Source organism: Crassostrea angulata, chromosome 5, assembly GCF_025612915.1.
Source record: "Crassostrea angulata isolate pt1a10 chromosome 5, ASM2561291v2, whole genome shotgun sequence".
Taxonomy (NCBI): Eukaryota; Metazoa; Mollusca; class Bivalvia; order Ostreida; family Ostreidae; genus Magallana; species Magallana angulata.
The window spans coordinates 54,625,787-54,634,542 of NC_069115.1; the positions used below are offsets into that span (position 1 = coordinate 54,625,787).

At 33.0% G+C, this 8,756-nt stretch overlaps 1 long non-coding RNA gene across 1 annotated transcript; it reads right to left on the minus strand.

The window, feature by feature from the left end:
* Positions 1 to 1,435: 1,435 nt before the first annotated feature.
* On the minus strand, positions 1,436 to 4,070 carry LOC128185911 (uncharacterized). The gene is made up of 2 exons (XR_008243859.1): positions 3,201 to 4,070; positions 1,436 to 1,739 (listed from the first exon to the last, which is right to left on the minus strand). It is a non-coding gene; the product is annotated as an uncharacterized LOC128185911 (long non-coding RNA).
* Between the last annotated feature and the right edge of the window lie 4,686 nt (positions 4,071 to 8,756).

The window sequence follows — 8,756 nt, forward strand, 5'->3', positions numbered from 1 at the left end:
AGTTGTTTATCATAGAAAAAAATAAAATACATATTTACTACTTGGACAATAGCAAGATTATTATCCCCCTCGACAGCAACTATTTCTCTCGGCTTGGCCTCATGATATAGTTGCTGTCTTGGTGGAAAATAAACTTGCTACATTCTCATAGCCAGTAAAAAGGTATATAATGTCCAATCCACCTACATTCCGAGTTATATAACCTGCAATATCACTGTGCAGTCAACACAACAGTCATAGCCGCAAGTTTCAAATTTTACTCCTGCTTTTCATGCACTTAACATTAGGAGCCTTCATATTGCATACCAATTCAAACAGGAGACACCCCTCTAACTAAAGATAATCATTAAAATTCATTTTATGAATCATTACAACACTCATTAGCCTTCAAGTACAGCAAATCTCAATTTTACAAAATTATTAACAGGCACTTTATTCGAAACTGTCCCTTGCTCCCTTTAACTTAGTACATTATCGTTTAATGAAAAGATGTTTTGTCTTAGACTTAGAAAGCTAATGCAATTCTGAGAAAAAGTATACCAAAAAGTCCCAATTCCATTGAAGTTTAAGAAAAATATGGCCATTGAAGTGAACCCTCCATTTCAACTTTCCTCTATTCAACACAGCCTTATTGGGTTCTCCATTATAAAACATCTTTGCCTAACCTTTTAGAGGTCAATTGTTTATCAACCTCCTTCAATAAGAAACCTTTCTCAATACAACATACATCTACATGATATTATCATGATAAAAGCATCACATCACTTAGAAATGCCCTTACATGTACACTGTATACCCCCCCCCCCCCCCCCCCCCCAATCTTTTGATTTTCATAAAAAGTCATTGTTTGAAATTTTTTACCTAATTTTATGAAACTTGTGGAAATTTTCACAAATATTTGAAAATAATCATCAATGATACTAAATTTTGATCTTTTTTTTTGTTTATTGAATTATCATTATAATTAACAAATAGACATGTATTCCTGCATGTGAATTCTTTAATCCATTTAAAAAAGTAAGCTAACAATCATATTAAGTGAATATTTAATCTATTCTGGTTTCTGGTCTCCTTTCAACTATGCTAAAACAGTAAGACCTACAAGTTCAACATCTGCCTTATATTAAAGTTAAATTCAAACACACCTGGGTAGCTGGAGACAAGGGAGACTTCCATGAAAAATGATCAAATTTTACTACAAGTTTTCCTACATTTGTATGCATGTATACATTATAAGGTAAGAATTCGTTGTTTCTTATTCATTTCAAAAGTAATTATCATGGTAGATGTTATTTGAAGGTCAAATTTACATTCACATATCCTTCATGTAATCTTAATGGTGACAATTGGACCGGAAAGAGTGAGGTGATTTTCAAATTATAAACACATCTAAATATTGATCATTATAAAATTATAAAAAACAAAATAAAGGAAACATAATTGCATACTTTTATTGAAAACAAATTTTCACAGCTAACAATTGTAAATTACTTTAAACACTAATAAACAGCCTTAATTTTGTTTGTTATAATTTCTTATCAAACACAAACCACAACAAGGCATGATGCTTAACTTAGAGTTCCATTACAGTAACTGTTCATGAATTATCCGATTTTATTTGAATTACCGGTATTAAATAGTCTGTAGAACACAAGGAATATGCATGTGGGTAGAGGTGACAGGTTATCCTCAAGAGCTGAAAAGAATCAACAGGTAAAAATCCATGTGGCCACCAATTGCTGAAATAAAAAAAAATCAATAAGCTGTGTTAACATACATGTACTAATAATAAATGTGTTTATATTAACATATTCATAGTATTTCTGAAAAAATACACTGACCGTGCAGTGTAATTTGTATGACATATCCCGATACATGACATTATCATTTAGTCACTACAAAAACAAAAAATTGATTATCAAGTCTTGAAATACCATTTAAAAAATTTCTTAGGCATAGACATATATCAAATTGAGAGAGAGAGAGAGAGAGAGAGAGAGAGAAAGAGAAAGAGAGAGAGAGAGAGAGAGAGAGTTTGAGTTTTTTTCTCATAGTGCAACAGTCAATTTTTCAATTCGTAAACTACAAAGAATATTGTAGATTGGCAAATAATCACGATGGTCTAAATTTCACTACGTTTGCGATTTAATATTTTCTTGCGAAATTAAAGGACCTAGCAAGAATAATATCATAAGTTTTAAAAAACGTTTAAATGCTTATATTCTGATCAATTGAATTTTTAAGCACCGTGAAATTAAAACCATCACAATTGGTACTTTAGTAGAAATCGTGAAATTTTAACACCGAGGAATTAAACGACTTACAGTATTTCATCCGAACATCGTCAAAGTATAATTTTCTGCTACACCATGCATTTCTTATTAAATGAATTCTACTGGGTTTTTGTTGAGGCACATGCAGTAAAAATTATTACATACATTTGTCTTACTGTAAAAATTGTTTAGATCAGTTATGCATGTAAAGTTTACCTAAAATGAATCAATGAAATTCAATATATATAAAAGATACCGGTAAACTAATCTTAAAAAAATACAATGCTTCTGTGAAATAATAAAATCTTGAGAAGAATATTTTATAAATATCAGGTAACATTAACCTAAAGTCTGAACTTGAAGTTCTTTTCATCTTGCACTCTGTTTTGCATGCTCTTTCACAGACGATAACCACACATGACGGAGAGCCAGACGAAAGGTCTAAGTTTAATTAGATTGAATATCTACAATGTCAAATATATTTATTTAATTAAGCACAAGCCTGTCTGAGTTTTTTAATTCATTAATTAAGTGAAGGCGATATGGAAAAGATCTGGTATATTCAAATATTTAGGGCTTAGTTATCATCATGCAAACATGCACTCTAATCACAACATTCTAATCTTTTGTACTTTAGGACCCCACCCCTTTTAATTGCACTGTTTTACAGTGTGTGGAGTGTTGTGCAATACAAAATAAGATATGCATATACATAATAATAAATAGAAATTAAAGAGTGGTGTGCAAAACATACACGTGAAAACACACTGGACAGATAATATTCCGAGATTCCCCTGACTCTAACGCCCGCTTTTAAATTGTGCCGCACGTCAAAAGCAGAAGTCAGAGTCATCTCGGATTAGATTGAAAAGTGCAAATACTTTGAAAAGAAAAAGTCAATACGACATATCCTATATTGAAACATACCTTTATAATCTGTCATATGTTAGCTGAGCTGAAATTTCCACTATCGACGTCTTGCAGGCCATGCTTCTTTTAAAAATGTTGACACACCGCTATCAGCTGTTGTTCGCAGTCAAAACATGGCGAGTTGACATGAGGGATCGTACGATAATTATTTCGATTAAAACTTATAAAACTAACAAAAACTAACAACGTAATTATCGATCGAAGTAAGGAAATCGTTTCGATAAACACTCTGATTAACATTTAAAAAAAAAAGGAGTTCGGTTTAATGACATATACGAATTGTTTTCAGCAGGAGTTACTTTCAGTGAGAAGTTTGCACTATTTTTTAAACCAATAACGCCGAATCAAAATTTCCGGAAAAATCAATATTTAAACCCCGATATCTCTGCAATACATGATACGATTTTAAAGCGAATTTCAGTTTTCTATTTAGCGTTGCAAACTCTACCATATGCATATACTTTTATGCTTTCTTATCAAGTTTTATGATCAGTACGAATCGTTTTCAGTAGAAGTTACTTTCAGTGTGAATTTTGCACTATTTTTTAAACCAAGTGCGCGGCATCAAAATTTCCGTAAAACTCAATCTTTAAACCCCAATTTCTCTTTAATTCATCGTCCGATTTAAAACGGGTTCCAGTTTTAAATTAAGCTTAATAAAAGCTACTTTGCTGCTTTATGATTAATATCAAATTATTGGTCAGAAAAGAGTTATTATGAAAAGACTTAGTAACCCTTCTGGCCCCTAATTTGAGGGGTCAGCCCCCTTTTTTTATATCAAATTAAAGGTCTTGCAAATATAAACATATATTGTTCAACAAGTGTTCACGAATTGTTAACCGTTATAAAGATATCGGAACAACTGTGTTTTAGGGGCCGAACCTTCAACTCCTTACTGGGGCCACCAACAAAAATTTTTTAGGTATCACATTGTAAACAACATTATTTTCAGCAACTTTTGTTTTACAATGTTTTTCAAAATATTTCTCCTTTTTAAGATAATATTGATCAAAGTTTTGGACTTCTGGCCCCTTAAAACTCCTAATTATGTAACATATGACTTTAGTATGGTCTAGTATAGATGAACAGCTGTACAATGAACATTTTTGCTTCTATAATTAATAACAAATTATTTTTCAGTAAAAAGTTATTATATAAAGACTTTAGAGCGCTCTCCGCCCCTAATTTGAGGGGCCAGCCACTTTTTCTTAATATTAAATAAAAGATCTTATGTATATAAACATATTTTGTTTAATAAGTGTTCAAAAATTGTTGACCGATTTGGAGATATCTGAACAACAGTGTTTTAGGGGCCGACCCTTATACTCCTTACTGGGGCCACAAACCATAAATTTTAAGGTACCATTTTCTAAAGAACATTATTTTAAGCAACTTTTGTTCAACATTGCCTTTCAAAATATTTCTCCTTTTCAAGATATTAATGATCAAAATTTTGGTCTTCTGGCCCCTTGAAACCCCTAATTACGTAACAAATGTTTAAAATAAGGTACTTTGTAGATAAACAGCTGTACAATAAATATTTTTGCTTCTATAATTAATGACAAATTATTGCTCGGTAAAGAGTTAATATTAAAATATTTTAGAGCCCTCCTGGCCCCTAATTAAAGGGGCCAGGCCCTTTTTGTTAAAACAAAACAAAAGCTCGTGTAAATCTTAACAACTTTTGCATTACATGTTTTAACAAATTATCTACAGGTTAAAAGATATTTTGCAAAACGTGTCAAAATTTTGCCAAAAATTTTGGTGCCAATTTTTGACCTCGGGCGAGCTTCGGCGCCCTGCGCATTTTCCACAATGTCAAATACAGAGGATCATCTACAGACATCCATCTACATATCCCTGAAAGTTTCACGTTTCTATACCATTTAGTTTCGGAGGAGTTACGTGGACAAAATAGTCCTTAAAAATTCACAAAATCTTAAAAATTTCAAACCGGAAGTGACGTCATCAGCTCAAAATTTTATATTTGCAAGCACGTTTTATGTTCTATCAGTCCTGTAAATTTGGTGAAAATCGACCCAATAGTTTTTGAGTTATAGCTCTCGAAAAATGTCAGAGGAAAAATATAGAATAATAATAAAAAGAAACCGTAGAATAACAAGAGGGTCTTCCGTTGGAAACGGAAGACCCTAATAAAGAAAAAGAAACCGTAGAATAACAAGAGGGTCTTCCGTTGGAAACGGAAGACCCTGACTAGAGCAGAGCTCGTGGCAAAGCCCCGAGTAGGTCTTCCGTTGTTGCTGCGAGTTGAAAATATATGTTATATGGTGTCAAACGATTATAATGACTATACTTTCAGTTCTGCTTTTGTTATAAAAACGTGTTGTGATTGAAAGCCTGTATATAAAACGTGTTTTGAAAAAAGAAAGGAAGAAAATATTTTAGGAAAACTATTTGTCGAGCAGAGTTTATGTAATCGTTTCAAACATTCTTTAAAAAATGAGATGTTTAATGGCGTGTTAAATTTTCAAAGGGTAGCAAGCATTGTTATAAACAGTATGTACTGGTGATTCATGTCAGGAAGTGTATTTCTTTTTTAAACTAAACCCGCCTACAAAACATGTAAACTTTTCTCAAAGATAACTTCTATATTAAAATATTTCTAAATTTTTTGAAGACTATGTGCAAGTTTAGAATTGCGTGCTGACAAAATTTACAGACCCTAAAACGTACTACTACACCAAAAAAGCGTGCGGCCTACGTGCGAGAAACGTTTCGTGTAAACCTTTTAAAGTTTCATGTAAACCGTTTAGCGTTTCGGGCAAAGCGTGCGAGAACCGTGTGAAATGTTCATCAGATTTCATTCGGAACTCTCTGACAAGTTAATTGTTTCAAAATGGCGCCCGTGTTTTACATTACTTTAACAAAATTGAATGAATTGTTAACAAACAAAAGAAAGGTATATGTATTAAAAGACGACTAGTTACAGAGTAAATGTATATTTAACGTTTTCATGCGATGTTTCAGTACTGAAACAATATTAAAATTCGCTATACATAAAAAATATTAAATAAAGTTAGTGCAAACATGATTTCTATTGGAACAAACCTAAATCAACTTTAACTTGCACGATCATGTTTTGATAGGCATGTATTTTTATTATTTATTTACATCGATAACTCCTACTGATAACTCTTACTGAGACCATTCGGCTGTGTACAAACAGCACACATAACCTCGGACATCGGGTGAGACCTGCACCTGGCTGAACCTGTCAATCAAACTCTGTGTATTTGTTTTCATTGGATGGTCAGGCGTCTCTCTTTTGTAAAAAGCCAATGGAAAATTAATGACTTCAAGGTAATCGGAATCAGTATTTGATGAAGCACACAATTTAAATGATAGAAAATTTATTAATTATTTGAACAAAATTAAATGTAAACATAGATAGGAAATAAAAAAAAATTATTATTATTATGGGAACCTATACGCATGGTACTCAATTCAAAAAGATTATATTATGATTTTATTATTTTATGTAGTAAAATCACCCTTCCAACTGTTACTCAATTACATAACAATTGATGACCTGGGGCTATAAATGTTCTGAGCTGTGTGCGCTGAAGCGACACAAGATTCTCGGTCGCATGCGGCAACTGAATTAACACAGACTGGCCGAATAAACAAAGGGGTGGGAAAGTGAAACAAAATGTTACACATAAGAAGAATCCACCAAAAATGATTTTCGACAGATCTTGTTATCTTTTCCCCAATTAAAAAAAAATCCAGCGCGAGCACCTGTCAGCGGGGCGGGAGGAAAGGGGGGGGGGGGGGGGGGGGGCAGCAATGAGTTCGCTTCCACAATGAAACTACAGAAGTGATTAATATGTGACCGATAGAATCTAATCTAAAGTTGTTTAAACTCATGTGAATTTTTTTAAAATAATAATCGAATGCCTCAATTCAGGGCATTCCTTTATCGTGCTAGCCCCTACCGCAAACATGGAACTTTATTTATAATTTGATTTCAAGTTTAAACTACCTTGTACGCTATCGTATAAATCAATGCTTAATCAACTGTACAAGTAAAATCAATTTATATTTTCGTCTTAAACCAATATGATAGTTGAAAACATAATAAAATATAGTTGTGTCCGTGCAAAATATGAAACATAAACGCGTCATAAGGTACATGTAGAAGAATACGAACCGACGGCGGATCACTTATCCACTCGCGCCGGATCTCCTCAGCCATGTGCGAGGGATGATCATCATTTAAAGGTTTAATATTTGAAGGGGGTGTTGATTTAAAACATTAATTGTACAGTTTTTAAAGTACTTTAATTACCTGAACAAACGAACCATTAGTTTATGTCTAACGATTTTTCCGATTTGGAGTAATATCGTTCATTAATATTCATTTACACTCAAATATTTAATTAAATATATATACAAGTAGGACAAACTTTTATAACATAAAATTAAAACAGTTCTTGTATATACGGCTATATTAACTCAAACACGTTCATATGCATGTAAGTGTAAGTCGCGGTGTGTGAATCTTGTGTATTAAATAACCGCTTACCGCTAGGTAATGCAGCCATGGCTGATCTCCTCGGCCGTGGACGAAGAATAGATTACGTAAAGGTACAACGCACAGAAACGCACAGCTCAGAACCAAGGAAGATTTGAAAAGTTTGCAGTATAATGACCTTACTCTATCAAATAGAAGTTATATATTTTAAACTTAAACCCCACAATTGATCTATGTTTATTATTGCTTTAGAGAATGACATTGCTTTTATTAATTAAATGAACTATTTCTTACTTGACATCCACTTGTTTAATCCACAAAAGATTTTGTGTAATCAAAACTAAAACAATTCTTGAGTTCGCGGCTAAATAAACTCATATATGAGAGACGCAACTCTCGTGTATTAGATAACCGCTGACCGCTAGGTAGTCCAGCCGCGAGCATGGTAACCGATTTTCTCGGCCGCGGGCAAGGGAGAGCTTACGTAATGGTACACACACACACATGCAGCTCTGATTCAAGGTAGATTTTAAATGCATGGAGTTAATAACTAAAATGTAATGCACAGAGTTTTTTAATTCCAAATTTTGTGGTTTACTAGAAAAGAAAAAGAATGTTTTGTTTTCCAATTGCCGTTTTTAATGATTGTGCACTATAAGAACTTAACAACAATGACTTTAACTCCTAAAGGAAAAGCTAATACTCCAACAACAACAAAAATTCTTATGAATTAATGCCTCCAGTATAAACCAGCATACTTTCTGCGGCAACTTTATGCCAGTTGTACGCACAAAGACTTTCGTTAACTTGTCAAATGAAAACAGGTACATGTCAACATGTAAAGCTTTTTACACTCATACTACACAAATCACTTACAAAATAACATTGTTACGACCTTTATGAGATCCCAACAGGCAACTTTTCCAGCGACAGCCATATCAAAATCCTAACCGTTTTTGAGTTATTAAGCAAAAACTTTTAGAGGCTATTGGCCCTTAATTTAAGGGGCCAGCCCTTTTTTATTGGTGTTAAATGAAAGCCCTTGATATTCTGCACAA